A 20,952-nucleotide genomic window follows, 5' to 3' on the forward strand; every position below is an offset into this window, starting at 1 on the left:
CATATACCACGAAGACAGGCACTACCATAGATATACTCGTGGCACTAGATATTTCCCTGCAAGGTCAGTGGTCATCCACTCCTGACAGGTGACCAGAGCGCCCTCAGTGGGCCAAAGTCACTGTCAGAACTGTTCTTCAAATTCGGGCTTGTTCCTCTCGACACAAGTGAGTTACTGTTTCTTGTCCGGACCTGCTTGCCTGCTCGCTTTTCTACACCCATCTCCAGACTCCGGGATTGCAATGACGTATGTATTTTCGCATGGTTTACCATAATATTATACCATTTTCACGGTATTTCTCGTTATCAAGCACACAGCAGTAGCCTACCGATCGCTTAATAGGTTCACCTTGAGCATCAGGGTTATAAAGTATGTGATTGTGTTTCAACATGCCCAAAGGAAATGACTATGTCCAGCCATGAGAAAGGTATGGATTTGATGTGGAGTACTGTATAGCAAAGGGAAGAGTATGTCAAGTCATAAGAATGGTAGTGATATTTCTATTTCCAGAGCCACAGCCATCAGCAGGGTGTATTTCCAATACTTTGCTCACTGCTGAAGCTCGATAAACTGAGACTGCCATAGTAACATTTAGTTGTAAGTACATGGAAAAAATATATATGATGCCAGTTTTTTTCCTAAGACGATTCTGTCTATGATTGCTTGGCGTGCAGCACCGGTGACTTGTGGCAGGAATGACTCACATTTCCCATAAACTGTAGCAGCTTTCCGAATGCAGAGGACTGTTGGAGTGTAGGAATGTAGCTGACTTAACTGTTGTCCTCTAGACGGCCGAATAGCGAACTAATACTTAGTATGTGTTGCATTTCTTTCGTAATTGCGTGGAAATATGAAAAGATTCAATATGAACATGTGTTTGCACTAGGCCGTTATTCCCTCCCATGAAAATTGTCCAGTTGACTGCTTCTGCAAATTTCGGGGATTTATTTAGTTGAGGGAAAATCGATTGTGGTGTGTGCATCTAGCATTTGGAAGACTCCTTTACCGGTTCTCTAGACATGAGAAACACCTTAGTTGACCTTGTAAATTATAGGAATGATTTGGTATCTGCAACATCACTGGCATTGGTATTCACGAGTGGGAATATCAGTTTTCTCTATTTTTCTTGAGTTTCCACATAAATGTTGCAGACATGCCACATTTCTAGTTAGTCAGTGGTTTACAGCATGCCCCACCTAGCTTAAGTTTTGGGATTGTAGAGAAATAATTTCCAGTATATATCTTTTGCATTATGTTGCATGAGCGATCGGTAGAATACTGCTGTGAGCTTGATATGGAGAAGTACTGCGGAAATGGAATAATATTATGGCAAACCATGTGAAAATACATATGTTCTTCTAATCCCAGAGTCTGGAGATGGGTGTAGAAAAGCGAGCAGTCAAGCAGGTCCGGAGCAGAAACAGTAAAGCATTTGTGTCAAGGGGAACGAGCCCTAATTTGTAGAACAGTGACTTTGGCCTGCTGAGGGTGCTCTGGTCACCCGTCGAGGGTTGAAGACCATCAACCTTGCAGGGAAATATCTAGTGCCACGAGTATATCTACAGTGCTGCCTGTCTTCACAGTATATGTAAGAATGCTGTAAAAGGGGCGATTTTTGTATGGTGTAGGATATGAATTGTATGTTTACTATATCGACACAGTACGTGGTGATATATTGCTGGGTTGGAGATCAGTTTCACACTCTAATATTCAAGCTCCTGTCTTCAGTAGGTGAGCAGTGTAATTGACTAAGCGTTTTTCGGTATTTGACGATAAGTAAGGGCACTTTGCAGGTTTAATTGTTGGTGCAATTTGGCAAATAGCTTTTTTTTGCCATTGAAAGTTTCGGTTGCAGATAGAAAAACAAAATACAGACGTTGCTTCCACACCAGCGGCATCAGTACTTCGGTAGGTAAATTCGAAAAGGGCCAATCATAATGCCCAATTCATTCACAAGACATTCTTTGTACTGGGATACAGGAGTCTCTACATAGCGGTCAGAACGTTTGCATATGTTGAAAGCAGGAAGGATAACACTTGATGGACAGGCTTCCACATTAGGACCATGAAGAAGAATGCATTCGACGTTATTATGTGCTATTTTCGTAAACAGATTTCAGTGCACACAAGCCGGGACATCACGAAAACTCCTACAAAAGCGCACATTAAGTATTTCTGGGACAGTATGCAATTTCCAAGAGTTCGCTACAGATACTTAGATTCATTCCACAACCACAGCCATCAAGAGGAAACGTTACCTGTACATCAATCATTGTCAGGCTGTAGCAGCAATCATAACATTTAATTGTAGTTACTCTGGTAAGTAAGTTCCTGGCTTCCAATATTCGTGTGAGTCTTGCATGTATTTGATTATCTGTAGACAACTTTTGTGGGGTTTAACTATCAGTGCAATGTAGCGATCTGAGCAAACAAATTTTGCCACTGAAAGTCTTGTCTGCAGAAAACAATAGCGGATGGTGCTCCCACACTGGCAGCTTCAGCAGTTTGACAGGTAATTTCAGTGATGGACAGGTTGTCCCATTAATAATGACCAATACAGCCTTTGCTATTCTGGGAAACCTTGCCACAACTCTCATGGCACTGCACCCAGACTGCAGCTATGGGTCGTCATGCCAGCAGTGGTACGTAGGTGAACATGTATTTCAACAGGAATTTCTAAGCTGTCAAGTATGAAAGGGATGTCGCTGCCACATCCTTGTGGGACCTGAACAGTCACATCGTAGCTTCGCAGGGAGTGCCGGTGCACCCTGACTCCGGCGTCATCGTTGGGCGTTGGGTAGCGGGTTGTTTTTTACTAGCAATCTTTTGTTTAAACTATATTCCGTCTACATCTACATCTACATATATACTCCGATAGTTACCAAGCAGTGTGTGGTGGAAAGCACTGTTCGCACCAAAGTCATATTTACCCCTTCTGTTCCACGTGCAGATCACGCAAGGGAAAAATAACTGTCTGAATTCCTCAGTATGAGCTCTAATTTCCCTTATCTTTGAATGGTAATCATTGTGCGATATGAATGTTGGTGGTATTAATATATGCTCTACATCCCTGGCGAAGATAGAATTTTGGAATTTAGTGAGCAGCCCTTTCCGTTTAGTGCGTTGTCTATCTGCAAGTATGTCCCACACAATAGGTTAAGTGCCTGTCAATCAAAATGAAATGGGGGTGACATGGAAAAGCACTTAACAGAACGAAAGGTTAAGTATGCGTGAATCAAAGGAGAACAATAGGTTAAGTACCTGTCAAGCAAAGGAGAACAACTGGATTGCACCTTAGTGCATACCTGCCCCTGATATAGGCAATCCACATTAACAAAATGGGCTTGCACACCTGTAGCCCTACTACTGGCGTAAACTTGTTTGTTCACCAGCTTGTGTCGGCTGTGAACTCGAGCTTGCCACAAAAACTAACCATCCTCTCTAGATTTGATTGTCATCATAAATAGTACCGAACTTAGAACCGAAATCGGATGATTTGTCGTAATATTGGCCAACGTCATGATGTAGTAGTAGGAATAATTTTATAAAGAATCTTCTGGTTAAAATTTGATATTGTTGTGTTTAGAGTTATTTCGATTAATCAGGACGAAATGCGTTATTTTGACAACTGTCCTAACATTGTGACGTTACAACCTACTTAAATTCGTGTATTTCTTTGATAATAATTCTGAATTAAAAACAATATGTGTACAGCTTAAACACCATTTTGCTCGGTCATAGAATAAGGGTCCATTCCTTACCCCAGTCATTTATTCTGTAGACGCTAACGCACTCACAGAGTGTTTATATTGAGGTCTGACGAGAGAGAAAAGGAGTGGAGTGACAAGCTCTGTGTTCTATGGAATTTAAACGTTGTTGGTGGGGTGGCTGCGCATTCTGTATTAGAAGAGTGGGCGGGGGTATCGGAGCCACCGTTCCTGACGTCTGCAGCATTGTCGTCATGCCATAGGTTGGCTACTGCGGGTCGGAGGTGACGGTGCTGATAGTCGCACTGAACCGCTGCTGAGTCGGGTGTGGCGGAAGTACGGTACCCTGTCTCGTAATGTTTGAGGGAGAAGTAACTACTTTCGTTTAGGCACGTTTTTCAAAAAAATGGTTCAGATGGCTCTGAGCACTATGGGACTTAACATCTATGGTCATCAATCCCCTAGAACTTAGAACTACTTAAACCTAACTAACCTAAGGACATCACACTACACCCAGCCATCACGAGGCAGAGAAAATCCCTGACCCCGCCGGGAATCGAACCCGGGAACCCGGGCGTGGGAAGCGAGAACGCTATCGCACGACCACGAGCTGCAGGCATGTTTTTCAACACAGGTGCTTCTTCTCGGAAGGTAATAATATTAAGAGACATAATTTTGTTAATTTCCTTGTGCTTAAGATACACTGGGCAGCTTCGGGAGAGAGCACTGTGACAAGTGACACAATGAATACGAGGTGGTTGATTGGCCGTCCCACAGGCGTCACTTCTGTGTGGCCCTGCGCAGTACGTGCATCTTGTGTTACTTCTGCACTGTTTGCTGCCCCGTCCATACTGCAAGCAATTATAACACTGTAAGACGGAGGGTACATTGACTTCCACTGGACAGTGAACTCCATGAATATAAACAGACTGTGAAAGCCGCTGCAATCTAAATGTCACAGCACGGTTTTTTACCTACTGCTCGCTCAGAATTTCAATTTCATTAAATCTCCTGACGGCAATAACTTTACAGTAACACGTCATTTCCGATAGTAATTAACTCACCGCCATCGTAAGGGAAGTTTCTACATTATTGATAATACCTTCTTTAGCATAAAGAACTTCGGAATGTAGGCTTCCAAATTTACTTTGGCTGAGAAAGAGTATTGAACTAAAAGACTGGGCGTTAATCCTGACACAGTCTCAGTTTTCACACGGTTTTTCCCCATCATCGTAATATTAATTATGTGCTTCAATAATGACTCGCAGTTCTGCCTAATGAGCTTGTCTAGTGCCGTAGGGTGGAGCCTGCCTATATTCCTGTTTCTGCTTTCAACAAATAAGATAAGCGGACTTTTGTTGGTTCCTTCTTATAAATTAGCAGCTCAACATACGTGTTGGTGCGTGATGGCTCCTTCTTGGGTGGCGTCGACACACACCACTTTCTCCATTTTCTCTCGTTGGTCATCGTCTCCTTTCTCCTGCATGCGGTCCCACTGGCGGTTCTGCGAGGCAGGCAAGTCTCTTGCTGTAGTTGCATCGCAGGTGCAATATAATGACTTATAGAATGAGATTTCCAATCTGCAGCGGAGTGTGCGCTGATATGAAACTTCCTGGCAGATTAATACTGTGTGCCGGACCGAGACTCGAACGCGGGACCTTTCCCTTTCGCGGGCAAGTGCTCTACTAACTGAGCTACCCAAGCAAGACTCACGACCTGTCCTCACAGCTTCAATTCTGACAGTAACTCGTCTCCTACTTTCCAAACTAGGTCCGACATATAGTTTTAATGTGCCAGGAAGTTTCATATCAGCCCACACTCCGCTGCAGAGTGAAAATCTTGAAACATCCCCCAGGCTGTGGCTAAGCCATACCTCCGCAACACCCTTTCTTCCAGGAGTGCTAGTTCTGCAGGTTTGCAGAAGAGCTTCTGTGAAGTTTGGAAGGTAGGAGACGAGGTATTAGCAGAATTGAAGCTGTGAGGACGGGTCGCGAGTCGTGCTTGGGTAGCTCAGTAGAGCAATTTCCCGCGAAAGGCAAAGGTCCCGAGTTCGAGTCTCGGTCCGGCACACAGTTTTAATCTGCCAGGAAGTTTCATAATGATTTGTGTCTGCGTCGTAGAACGCGATGATTGCGTCACTAATCATTTTGCTGATTGGTGTGTGAAGTGCTTCAGTATCCATTGCGAAACTGTGCGGCTGGTTTAGAGAAGTTTGTGGAGCAGCACGGCTGCAAACGACGCCGTCTATGGTGATGATCGTAGCGTAACAAAAGTTTTAACGTCTCGGCAGAAACTATGGAAGTAGAACAAATACCGGAACAAACTATCACTGTATACACTTCGGGAGCAGCAGCCGGATAGGAAGCGTCTACACGGCAGCGCGCCGATGTTGTTGTCTCTTCCGCTTCCCGGAGCGAACTGAGTTATTCAGGCTTTTGACAGGTGATCACATAATGTCACTAAGCACTGTAGTTAAGCACGTCTGATCAGGAAAACAGCTTGTTCACGGCACCTGGTGGAGGCTCCATGCGGGGCCTTGGTAACCGATTCTCCACGGTAGAAAATAATGTTGGCCAGCCAATCTCAGTGATTAAGTGACTTGTTTGAGACATTTCGCTGCGGTTCACAAACAAAGGTAAAGCTATCCTAGCAGACGAAAGAGCAATTATGTGTTCGTTGAGACAAGCAATTGCTCACCGATAAGGCGTTTTTCAGTTAATCCAGATAATTGGGAGCTTGCTGTTCTTGTTTCGCAGTTTATTCATTGCAACCGTTCTTATATTTGTTATATCGGCGAGCTCGTCTAGTAACATTCGTGTGCGACTTTCTGACAATGGAGTAGATCTTGTATAAACTTCCTAGTAGCCGTCAATTCATCGGGTAAAATGAAGCCTTTTTCTAGTACAAGGTTTCGCTGCAATTTCAACACAGGGTGTACATTACAGAATAAGACTACTTTTTTTGTCGCCGTCTTTAGGATTTGTAAAATATCTTCCACTTTACTCAAAAGTCGTTTCAGTACACCAGAATTTTCGGTCTCCTCTGTCGCAAACAACAGGCACAATGCGGAGTGCAGTTCCGCTCTGCTTCTTTACAATTATCTTTTGAGAGCTCACAAGTCACTGTGACACTGAAGGCGTAAATACTGGCTACTTTCATGTCAAAAATAAATTGAGGCCATGAACACCTGACCATTTTTAACATTGACTGAGTATCATATTAAGATATGAATAGTACCTTGTTCTGCTATTTTTAAGTTTCACGATGTACACACGCACTTTGAGAAAGGAATTATGTGGATTAGGAATATGATGCGAAAAAACCTATGTATCTTCCTTAGAGGCAAGTCTAACGTTTCATTCCCCCAGTTCCCAATTTAATCCTCTATGAAAATATATTGCGCGTATGCTCGCATTACACACTTTCATTCTATCACTCGTTTGCAGCAGGATATCCACGTACGTTTAAGAATAATTTTTTCAGAGAGCAATGCTAAACTGTGTTCGAATGATATACGGTACTTTGATCTGATGAGAAGCAGACCACCGGAAATTCAATATTTTCTATAAAAGAAACAAATCAAGCACTGAGCACACCATTATCTGCGGCCCAAACCAAAACACTTTCAGGAAACATTCCTCACACACAAATAAAGAAACGATGTTATGTGGGCATGGTTCCGGAAACGCTTAATTTCCATGTTAGAGCTCATTTTAGTTTCTTCCACCTACGCTCAATGGAGCACGTTATCATGATTTCATACGGGATACTCTACCTGTACTGCTAGAACATGTGCCTTTACAAGTACGACACAACATGTGGTTCATGCATGATGGAGCTCCTGCACATTTCAGACGAAGTGTTCCCATGCTTCTCTACAACAGATTCGGTGACCGCTGGATTGGTAGAGGCGGACCAATTCCATGGCCTCCACGCTCTCCTGACCTTAACCCTCTTGACGTTCATTTATGGGGGCATTTGAAAGCTCTTGTCTACACAACCCCGGTACCAAATGTAGAGACTCTTCGTGCTCGTATTGTGGACGGCTGTGATACAATACGCCATTCTCCAGGGCTGCATCAGCGCATCAGGGATTCCATACGACGGAGAGTGGATGCATGTATCCTCGCTAACGGAGGACATTTTGAACATTTCCTGTAACAAAGTGTTTGAAGTCACGCTGGTACGTTCTGTTGCTGTGTGTTTCCATTCCATGATTAATGTGATTTGAAGAGAAGTAATAAAATGAGTTCTAACATGGAAAGTAAGCGTTTCCGGACACATGTCCACATAACATATTTTCTTTCTTTGTGTGTGAGGAATGTTTCCTGAAAGTTTGGCCGTACCTTTTAGTAACACCCTGTATATATATATATATATATATATATATATAAGTTTTGGTTTGGACCGCAGATAATGGTGTATATATATATATATATATATATATTTATTTATATATATATATATATGTGTGTGTGTGTGTGTGTGTGTGTGTGTGTGTGTGTGTGTGTGTGGAGGGGGTGGGGTTGTAAAAGAGGTAGCGGCTGACGTTCTAAATTTTTTCAAATCAGTAAGTGTATGTTTGTTGACGGCCGTATGAACTGCTGCTGTAGCTAACGGTAAGTTCACGCCTGCCGCAGTGATTTCTCAGGAAAGCCACACAACATATCCGTGAACGACGGAGTTTTCATCAGAAATAAAGGCGAACAATCGCCTCCCCTTCCAACCCCCCCCCCCCCCCAACCCAACCGAACGTCCCCCCCTCCCCTTCCCATGGCTCCTCCATTGATCTCGATTTGGCTTTGTCAAAGCATTGTAATGTTAAGTCAGAACCCAACCCAAAAAAAAGTGTAACCAAAATATGGACCTACTAAAGCGCACTGTTATATAGGTCCGACCATTTGGTCTTCTACCCAATTGGCGATCGTAACACATTTACTGATTTTTTCCCTTCCATAACCATATTTATCCCTATATGACATCAGCAGTATACGATCCACCATATAAGAATCAGGAGTAGAGTATTTTAAAGCATTTGAACTAATATACTTCTAAAAAATTGGTTTTGGAATCCCACGTCAATCCGAAGCTCTTCCTACTTTCGCCGCGCGGGATTAGCCGAGCGGTCAGGGGCGTTGCAGTCATGGGCTGTGCGGCTGGTCCCGGCGGAGGTTTGAGTCCTCCCTCGGGTATGGGTGTGGGTGTGTGTTTGTCCTTAGGATAATTTAGGTTAAGTAGTGTGGAAGCTTAGGGACCGATGACCTTAGCAGTTAAGTTCCACAAGATTTCAAAAAACATTTTTTTCTTCCTATTTTCAGTCCAGTGATGACATAATAGCTCCTGCTGAAATCAAATATTCCGAAAACATCGTGAAAATCTGGCAATATTTTCCAGGAATTGCCATTCGTATTTCGTACACAGCTTGTTGCTAATTACTGACAATCTTAAAGGTACACGTCCTCGTTCTTCTCTTCTGTTTTAGCCTATTAAGAAAACAATCTAGCTGGGTGTTGTATGCTGTCCTTAGGTTAGTTAGGTTTAAGTAGTTCTAAGTTCTAGGGGACTGATGACCATAGATGTTAAGTCCCATAGTGCTCAGAGCCATTTTTTGAAAACAATCTAGCAGCTATGCTACGTGCTCAGTCGCTGTGAAGCTTCCATAGGGGGTGTAATCTTGTTGATTGCTTGAGTCCTTTAGCGGATGTTTGCATTTATCACTCATTCCTGTGTTATTTAGAATTTATGGTTACAATGGCTTTTTCTCGCCAGGGTGTCTGATATTTTCAGCTTGTAATTATAGAGAAAGTGCTACAGTGGTGAGAGATACTAGCATAAGTTGAATGGCTGCATTTTGATGTTCCATATACAAAGCGACTCAGATAAACTGTTCATCTCAAACATTTCTGGAGCCGTTTAAGATATCACAATTCCATGAATGCATGGATAAAGAGGAAACTGAGGGATGCAACACCGGTATGCCAGTATAAAAGGGGCACAGAGAAATGCAGTTTTCATTCTGCCTGTGTCGTATTCGTGTGTCGAGTGCTGATTAGTTTTGAAAAATAACTGCCTTTGACCAACCAAGACAAACTAGATATGCTACGTCTCTACGGAGGCTGCATAAGCAAACTGGTGGAGAACTGTTGAGCTGTAGACAAGAAGGTATCGCTGTGCCCAACAAGTATGACAGTTTACTGAATGTGCAACAACAAATTTAGTGGAGATGTAACAACTGGGCCAAATGAATAGATGTTCTGACAGTCAAATTGCTAGTGCCTATGGAATAAGTCAACCCAGAATTGATTAAGCTGTGTGCGCAAACAACGTCCATCTATCAAGCAGATTAATCAGCAGGATTGCGGAAGACACATGAAATTCTGGCGCTCGCTTCTGATGCGACATTAATATAAAAGTTCTTTCTTCAAATAATTCTCTTTACTGATTAAGCTACCTTTTCAAATCATAGAAAGCTGAATTTGAACCACTGAGAATCCATTATGATTGAGGCAAACCAACATGAGTGTCAGTGGAGTGTGAAAGATTGTTTCGGGATTATTGGTGACTGCATGACTCGATCTTACTTCTTTGAAAAGACCTTCCCGGGTAGAGGATGCACCGAAGTACTGCTGGCCTGCTAGAGGAACTACCACTTCAGATACGAAGCCGAATGTAGCAGTAACACAATGGATGCACGGCTCAATACTTGCTTATAAGGCTAAGACAGCGCTCACCCAATTCTTCCCTGATCGATGGAGAGGACGTAACGACGTTAACAATAGGCAGGACGTCAGTAGGCATGATGTTCACCTGATTTGATGTCACCGGAATTTTTCTCTATAATGAACTCGAAGATGACGTTTATGCATAACTTACGACCACCCAAGAGGATTTAAAACATCGTATGGTTGTAGCATGTGCATTAGTATCGAAGCAATCTTCACAGTCTGTTCACAAGTCTTTGCACCAGCGATTGCAAACGTGTATTGCAGCAGATGGTGGTCGTTACTCGCACTTAATGGCATAGATGTAACCTTAAGGAAGTGTTAATGACCACATTTCAATGCAATTTCTTTGTTGTTGTTGTTGCTAATGGAATTTTTCTTGGCATTAAGTTCATTGTTATTTATCAGTCTTTACATATCAATCCCTCGTTTTGCAAATACATTCAGTTTTTGACGTTCAAGCTTATTTAAAGACCCTAGCAGAAACTAAAGCAGAGTTGTTCCTGTAGTTAACTGTGGACAGTCTTTAGATCCCATGTCATTTGCCTTCGAGATAGTGTGTGGACCTACCACACATAGTCAAGTGTGATTGGCGTCCGTATTAAATTAAGCTCTACTATTCCACTTTCGTCAGTAGATTCTCTTAGCCGTGTCAAGTTATAGTGTCCCATCACCCTGATATTCAATATGACAACACGAACATCCGCTTAAGACAGCAAAAGGTTTCACGTTGAAACTGATAAATCCTAACTTCTAAACATTGTAAATTCTCCGAAGCTATAAACTGGGGTTTGAAGAGTGAAATGCTTTTGAATTCCTCTATTTTACAAATGCGATACTAGCAGCAGAAACTACTGTGCTTCTATTCCAAAAAAATTTAAGTTGATACCGACATCTCTATAAGTAATATAACTATTGAAAGAGACTATACGGAATTTAAGACGACTTACACGGTTTATCTGGATGAAAACGGAATTACGATGTCTTAGACGATTCGGAAAATGTCTGAGATGAACAACTCAGCTAATTCATCCTGTATTGTGCTGTGTAAGCGTCTGTGATTCCTAATGTTTGTTATTGTTTACTAGCTTACTGAGTTCATGTGAAACTTAAATCCTGCGTAAAATAGTGGAATACTATGGAAAACACTCCAACGGAGTCGTTAAAATACCTTGTAAAACACCTAATGTAGCAATAGCCAAATATCCGAGAGGAAAGCACATATTCTAATAGAATATCAACCGTTATGAGTAGAGCTCCAAAACTACGATTATTGTGGTTTTCCTTGTAGCTTTGGTCAGTTAAGGCCGTACCCGCGTTACATGTTCATTAGGTCTGTTGCATACCTATTGTATGTCCCCTTATAACAATCGCTTTCTTTACGTATTCGAGCAGTGTCTCACTAATTCTCCCAAAAAAACGGAAGTGGTGAACCATGTAGAAGCTATGGGGGGATATATACAAAGCGCCAGGTAACCCACGTAACATTTGTTTTTACATAGTTATCCTCCTGTCTTCTACTTCAAAGTAAAGAGTATTCATAACAAAACTGAAACTGTCAACGTTTAGATCAGGTTTTATTCGAAAATTGCTGATTTGTAACGTGAAACAGTGGGATGTTCTTGTAAAAAGAAAGAAAACAATAAAAATTTATCATGCAGTGCTAGAAAACGAAATTTCCTCAACAAAAAGATAAACTAAAAAAACGCAAAATAAAAACATATCAACCATCGCTTCAATACTTTGTCGAACTTATATAAAATATGTTTCTTTTATGCATAAACAACTTTCGGGTTTATCAGGAATAACAGGGAACTCTTTCCGTTGATCATGATGAAAGACGTTCTGATGATGATAATGATGATGAAGTCCCATACTCCGTGACGAAGCGTAGGGGAACGATGCGGGAGACCCGCACCGTCGTAGTAGGCAAGGTCCTAGTGGAGGTGGTTTGCCATTGCCTTCCTCCGACCGTAATGGGGATGAATGATGATGATGAAGACGACACAACAACACCCAGTCATCTCGAGGCAGGAAAAATCCCTGACCTCGCCGGGAATAGAACCCGGGACCCCGTGCTCTGGAAGCGAGAGCGCTACCGTGAGACCACGAGCTGAGTACAAAATAACAACACGAATTAAATATTTTATATTGTTCTTGCATGTAAATTGTACCTGCATTAAAAGTAATTGCTTTGGTAACATAAAAGCGCAGAAGTTACGCGATCAGTTAATTTTTATCACGCACAAAATGCAATTCACGTTCTGTAAACATATGGAATACATAATGGGCTAACGCTGAATGATGTGCGGTTTTAATTACGTGACAAAGAAGAGCTGTCGTCGACTCCCAGTTTCTCTCTTGCACATTCATTTACGTTTCTTTCCCTACCAATGCTATCAATACTATCAGTATTCCTCTCATTTACTACGTCATTTATGAGTGCAAATCTACTAATGAGCATTCGTAAAAATGTGATTTTCAATATTTAGTAACGGATAACAGCCGATGGGTGTAATGCATTTCTCAATAATTTTGTGTGACTAACTAATAAACGAGTACTAACAATACCCAACGATATAACATAGCTTCACCAACCAGACTGATAGCCCCATTTTCTTGAGATGATGACGGTTAGCTCAATCGTCCCAAATATTAGACAGAGAAACGAAATATTCATCCTGGTTGGACACTCAGCAGTATATATTACATATGATGAGCAGAAAAAATATAGTAAATCAATTCCAGGGCTCCAATTGCCACGACCTCACCTTTTAGTTATAGAGACAGTTCGGGACGGATGCGTGCGCGGGCGTCACCTGGCGGGCTGTCCGCGACTGTACCGGCAGGTGGAAGCAGCGAAAGTGAGGCGCGCTCTGAACCAATGTTTGGCGACCCTGCCAGGCCTGCCACCCCCGGAAATTCATTTCCTAGCGCGGAAGTCACCTCCGGCGAACGCACATCCAAACAAGCGAACCAGACCCCCACACCTTGTTAGCTGCCTGCAAATCTTGCCAACGTCACTGATCTGTTAAATTACCCCACGTTTTCACTTTTCTCTCTCCTGAGACCACTTCTCTTTTTCTTTATGTAATATGAGCCGTATCCATCAACACAATTTCTTTCCTTGCTTTTATTCATTTATCTGCCCTACTTCGCGGGACTGCTCTACATCTACAAGATATTCCATGTACTAGTTCCTAGAAATTTTTTAACTCAGACCATACAACGTATATCCGACAGAGCAGCAATTTTCATGCATGTTTGTTAAATCGAAAAGTATTCGGGAAACATCAGGTTTAGTTTTCTCCATTAGTTCTATTTATAACCAGCCAATAGCTGTCACTCTGATGAAATTATTCCAAATATTTAAATCTAAATAAATCATTTCATGATTATATTAATAAACACTAAAGCGTGTAATACGACTAACAAAACTGAATTCGACTAGCATGCTAAAGGATGATAAGCATTCGGCTCCATATCGATCATCCAAATGTAAACAAATGTGATATCTTTCGTGGTTTATACAGCTAGCTACACTCCTTATGATTAGACATAATGGTGACCAAAACTTCTACTTCATGTGTGCAATAAATACAGAGGACAGAGAGATCCCCAAATTTATCCCAGATAGAACATGTGTGGGAGCAATTGGAACGTCTACTCCGTCCCAGGATATCAATGTCCAGTTACAACAGCTGTGGACCGACTTACCTAACGAGGGGATACAAAGGCCTTACGAAACCTGTTCCAACCGAATTAATCCATGCATTCAGGTCAGAAGGCTTTCACTGTCATATTTCTATCTGAACCACGAACCGATTTTTTTTTTTCTTTAAGATAACAACATAGGCTGTCAAATTATTCAGGATGACTCTTATTGCACCGCATACATAGTGTTCGGAAATTTTCATTACAAACTTCTAGAACTTGCAGAGGGGACTGATTACATAATATTGTGAATAGAAACCCATCTCCGGAAACGGCAGCCGTTTGAACACACGTTTGCTACGTAGGTATGCAGCACGGTAGACATGATGGCAGGTGATTACGTCGTCGGATGTCATTTGACGTATCTCCTACCTCTCTGATCTGGTTCGAGCCTCATTCACGTGTCTGTGAGTGTTAGAGCAACGTAGCTGCGTACACGTTTGCAGAAAACACCGACATGATCCTTCTGAAAGGCTCCTCGTCGCCTGTGCCAAGTTCATTTTCCACAACGTACGAACCCATCGCACACACCTTTCGTCACAATTACGCTACGGCTTCGGGAAAGGGTACCTTCACCGTCAGCAGGCTTCAAGGAGATGCCACACATCCTCACTGGAAGAAGCCGTACTGCATCATGTTGAATAGAACCCATCAACGTGCACAAGAGCAATTTTTTTGTCTGCCAACGAGTGGAACTGTAGAATAAATGATGTACTGGTTCACCCCTAATCAATTACTTGTAAAATTGGTCGCATTACCAACATATTTTCAGATGGTTGCAGCACGAAAACCGTGATTTCCTGACTCGGGTTCCAGTTCCAAATATTATCTGCTCACTCCCCTCTACGATTCCTAGAAGTTTGTAACGGGAATTTCCAGCCACTCTCTATATGGCTTTATTGAGCAGTTCCGTTATGTGGCCGTTTTGAAATGTATTGCGTCGCTAATGTGTGTATCATATTGATAATTTGTTAAGTGCTACATGGTAACACACATTTCGAACAAACGTCGAAAGTCTACATATATGGTCCTGCACATCACAGACTCCTTATAAGATTATATATGTAGACTTTAGAGTTGGGGGGATGGGGGGGGAGAGGGCATAAATATCTGTTTGCACGTAACAACAAACAGGGTTTAAATGTGAAACACACATCAGTGATGCAAATTCATTTGAAAATGGCCACAAGCCGAAACTTGCTCGTAATGTCACATTGATACGGGGTACAATAATGATCAATAAGTGTAATACAATTTGACAGCCTACGAGATTTCTTAGATGATTTCAATATCAAGAAAACGTCGAGATTGTGGACCTAATTATGAAGAAATTAATTCATCATATTTCCAAGTTCTTGGTACTTTAATTGCTGAAATAAAATCACATGCCTTCTCAATCCGTGAACGTTCAGATCGTTTCCTCCTCCGTTTCTGAGCGCTTACCTTCGTTTGTCCGGTAATGTAATTACTGTAAGGATCAAAGGTTTGTTTTACCGAAAACAAACATTCAATGTGCGCCTTATTGGACGCGTGACAAACTTCCAGAGGACCATCAAATCCGTCCTACACTTTGCATGTATTTAGTACTGCATTCAACTGCTGCTCCAACGCGAAGTTAGTGGAAAGGGTGACTCGTACACGGACTCTTTTGTAATCCCCATTCCACACCAAAACAGCACACTTTGTGAGATCAGGTGACCATGGAGGAGAACGGTGTGATGCGAGGTCCTTATGACCCTTATACAGTAGTGAGTTCATCGCCCTACTCGCCACGAAAATCACGTTGCACAGCAGGAACTGAGAATGCAAAACGTCTTTGGTTGCTGCGCTATCGCCACGTTGAATCGATGCGCATCGGGTAATGAACGAGTGAACGAAGGAGACTCCTACCCGCAACCTCATGAACTGACAACTTACGGTAGATGTCAAAATACCCTTTTAACTTCCGTGTGTATGTTGTTATAAAATTTACTCTAAAGCTTTTATCTTCATTTTTGTAAGAGATGTAGTGTTGTGAAATGAGATTAATGTTTTTGAACGCTCTATAATACATACGAATGTGGCAGCAGTTACATGGGCCACGTTTTGCGGGCTATTGCCAGTCGCTGTGCTAAAAACAAACAACCCATAGCGTATAGCAATTTCAAAAATCAGCCGGGGCCAAGTACAGTGCCGTGAATAAACATGACACTATATTCTGGACCACAATTCGAATCTCTGGTTCTCTGTGTAAGGAAACCGTTAAAATTATACCTACACCAACATTAGCAAACACAAAATTACCAAATAAGCAGCAACCAGTCGCCATATCATGTTTTATTTATTCACTTTTGCAAATAGAAGTAATACTACTCAGGGCACATATTCGTTGAAAGCACCGATGATGGCTGTTAATCAGTTGAAATCGATTTGCAAAGGTGAATAAATATAATGATTTTGCTACTTGTTGCTGCTTATTTGGTAATTTTATGGTTTACAGTCGCTGCACAACTTGGGAACCACATGGAGCCCACCACTCATTAACAAACGCATCAGTCACGCACTTAACAGCGAATGGAAGGCCACCCATGTTTTATCGCTCGTAACAGTTTGGCTTAAGAAATCATCACCGTCGTGTTGGTACCGCTCAAGGAAAGTCAATGCACTGTCTAAACATTTGGTTTTGTGCACGTCCGTCAACATTTTCGGTACCCAGCGTGAACAAAATTTTCGGTAATTCACGTGCTCGGTCACATTGCTAGACAAAACACTAAGAGAAACATTAGGAAAGTCATCACGCAAGGAGGAAATCGTAAAGTGTCTGTTTTGTCTCACCTTATTTTCCACTTCCTGCACCAAACTTTCATTAACGACCGAAGGACGCCCACTCCGTTGTTCATCACGCACATTTGTGTGGCCATCTTTAAATGCTCTCACCCACTTTCTTACCATTCCATAACTTATAATGTTTTCTCCGTAAACTGCACAGATCTCACGATGAATATCGATCGCTTTTAGGCCTTTAGCAGTAAGATATCTTAAAACAGCCCTTACTTCACAGTCGGCGGGACTCACGATTATCGCAGACATCTTAAACACTCAGTACACAACGCGAACAAGGAAGAATCAGACTATTATGGCGTCAGTGCGTAGATCAAGGTACAGGCTTTTATGGAAAAATAAAATTATTGAGATATCTTAGCACATCTTTTTTTAATTGCAAAACGGTACTTAATTTAAAAAAACACGCCTCGTATATCGTTATTCTTAAGGCCAAATCCTCAAACTTTTTGCTCGAAATTCTACTCCTAGTCTGAGATGGCGACATCATAAATTTGAGCGACGTATTTTATGAAAGTCTGACGGCCCTTCACAACGACAACGTGGCATTTTATCCGAAATTGGTGTTGCACGAAAAACGACTACTTTTTATGTAACAACCTCGTCTTGAATGATTTGGAAGCTATCCTGTACAAACTACTATGCTACTCGTTTATTGCTCCTGCTGGTTGTTTTCGCAAAGCTCTTGCACTGCTGTACTCGGTGGTGCTGTCAGTTTCATTTCCATACGCTCGGCAACCACTATAGGAGATGCGAGGTCGATACGTAGGGGTCCAGTTTCGCATACTAATGTGGCCACAGGGGTTGTTGGTTCGTCAGATCGCGATGGCCCGTCCCCCGACCGGGACGGAGTGCGGCGGAGCGCAAAGACCTGCGCAGGCTGGCCTGGCCTTGGGCACAACAAAGGCAGGAGCTGAGCCGTGGTGGGGCGGGGTGCGGAGAGAGGGCAGCTCGCAGCTGCTACACTGGCCTACACCCACGCCACCCATCTGCGCGTGGACCCACCCTTCGCAGAAGTACTTCTCAGCCTCGTGCTCCGCACACGCCTTGTGCCTCCTCCCTGCTGGCTCCCTGATTCTGAAAACTGGCACCCTTTTTTATTTCAGGTTTCCTGAAACAGCATGTATCTATTACTTCTCCCATCAAAATAGACATTTCACTTACAAGTATTTATTGTACTAATTGAAGACATTGCCGTCTGAGACCAACGTGACTTTTTTTAATATAATGAAGGAAAACAGACACCATATGGGCCAGTCTCTATGTTTATTCACTCTATCAACAACTTTGCCGCAGGTATCTTCAGACTTAGTGTCTACTAATTACTGCGAAGCTTGAGATAAAACAGTTTCACAGGTTGATTCTTGCGAACAGAAAGCAGTCACTATTGATAATACTATTTATGTATACAAATAGTGCCGTTGCCGGTTTCGAACCGACAGGTTCATCTTCAGCTGCTCACGTCTAAATATATATTTTATGATGTTTACCTTAGTTTTCGGTTTTCTATTCCTACTTGTGGTGGAAGTTCCTTGGGTTGTTACTACTCTACAGCATGAAACCATGTTAAAAACGAACTATTTAAACATAACTATTCATAACAACTATAGCATACATGTACACAGATCTTTGACATTGGATTATTGTAGTTTACTTATGCCGCAATCTTGCGTCATAATGTTGCAATGTTATATGCTTGTGTTCACGAAATACTGAAGAGTATCTGAAGAACGTATTTGATGTATATACATAATCACAGTGTGTGAAGCACCATACACACACACACACACACCAAAAAAATTTTTGTCCCTTGGGAAAGTATACAAAGATAGGGATATCACAAATATAACCATGCCAAAGAATTTCTCTCTCAGAGATATTACAATACATTTATTGATGTGATAGCAGGAGAAATAATGTAAACAAATGTAGAAAACAATTTGTTCGAAAATGTTACTTAAATAATATTGCGTAAATATTGTGGTAAACATGGACTACAAAGTAAATAGATATGAGTGTACGTAAATAATTAAATAAATAAATATTATGACAGTGGACGTTTTATTTATGTATGATGTTTAGCCGAACGTATAAATTAATTTAACTATTGTATTAATATGTCACTGTGTGAGATGTTATATTTTAGCGTAGTGTTCCACATTTTGTTGCCGTCTGCATGTGAGTATGGTCAAAACGGGACTAATGTATATTTATGTTTCAAATTGGAAAATAGGTGAATCAAGTTTTGTAGGGATGCTGTAATGACTGTCTCAGTCTGTTCATTAAGGAGATGATGGGGCTTTTTTTGGCATGTATTTCTATCTCTTTGAATAGATTCTTAAGGCTTCCTGTCTCAGCATGGTGCAATATCTGGATGTGGTCATGAATCCTTTTCACTCCACGTCTGTTAAGCATTATGTGCATTGCCAATGTGGAGTTTGATATGTTGTTCAAACATATGGGATCTAAATGATCTTAGAACCGAATCTCGAAGCTTCTCTCAGTTTGTCCTCTATAGCAGGAGGGGAACTGCGGCAACTGACTATGTATACATCTGATGGGGGACTGTTATTCCGTAAGTTATAAAGCTACTGAAGTTTGTTGTTTGTATGGAAACTTATCTACATATCGATATTTTTAAACAGGCTGCTCACTTTTGTGAGAAATGCTCCCCGAAACAAGAAGTGCAACCTGTTTTCGTCTGCCTACTACTGTCTGTTTCATTAACTGCAGTTCACGACGAAATAAGGTAAAACAGCTAAAACTTAATCTTCCTCCTACCTACTAACTGCGATGCGCAGTAATTGGGAGATATTGGTTCTGAAGATGTCCTGTAAACAACAGTCGAAGCAGGTGTGACGATCGGCTTATACTCGCCTTCAGTGCCAGTTCTTTATTTCCTCCAGGTAATAAGGCTATGGCGATGATATGTAGAAATGATGAAGAATGAAGTTGAAAGTGGTGGTAAACCTAGTGTTAACTTTCTTGGTAAATCGTTTAGTAAAATATATCGTTGCCACCCAGTAATCCGACTTGCTTGTGGGAAGAAGTACCCGGCTCAAGCAACGTGCGCGATGACAGCATCTTAGCAATGGGTGTGTGGAAAAGTAGCGTCCTGACGTCAACACCACTTAATGAACATTTGATTTTAACTTCGTAAGACGCCAGCCATTGGTTTATATACGTACGACACTGATGTAATGATATTTGTTGCACCAGACCAGACTATTTGACTGAACTTACTGTTAAAGCTGAAGAGGAAATATTAAGAAAAGAGCTGGGGAATTCCTGGGTGCAGTGTCTGTGACGTGGAATTTAGGAATACGTGTTCAAGTTTGTTCCAAGGTGAGAGTTTTATTTCATGAGTATATTTGAGTGGTAATATCGAAGTGTGATGATCAGTTTGATGATCTGCAGACAATGCCACATGTTTATTAATTTGAAGAATCTTTCATGATATTGGTACAGTATAACTGCTTTTTGAAATTGATGTAGATTGTATGGAGTTTAAACTTTTGCAAAGAGAGCAGTTTTTTTAACAGACTTCCATATGCACATTCAGGGCCACAAATAGATAGTCTAGTCAGTTAAAAAATGGCTCTGAGCATATTGGAACTTAACATCTGAGGTCATCAGTCCCCTAGAAACCTAGGACATCACACACATCCATGCCTGAGGCAGGATTCGAACCTGCGACCGAAGCAGTCGCGCGGTTCCGGACTGAAGCGCCTAGAACCGCACGGCCACCGCGGCCGGCTCTAGTCAGTTATACATTGGCATATTCGGGTATTTTGACTATTAGGCCCCTATTTAACAGGAGTCTCATCCGAGCCAGATCATTATTATTACTCAAGTGATCAGGAACGTTACTCTGGGACATGTAGTAATTAGACGCAAGTTTCCAGCTAATCCCACTAAATACGAGAAACGCTACGGTGGTAATCCGGAGAAATATAAAAATTGAGCTATACGCTGTTGTTTTTCTTTTG

Source organism: Schistocerca americana, chromosome 6 (genome assembly GCF_021461395.2).
Source record: "Schistocerca americana isolate TAMUIC-IGC-003095 chromosome 6, iqSchAmer2.1, whole genome shotgun sequence".
Classification (NCBI taxonomy): Eukaryota; Metazoa; Arthropoda; class Insecta; order Orthoptera; family Acrididae; genus Schistocerca; species Schistocerca americana.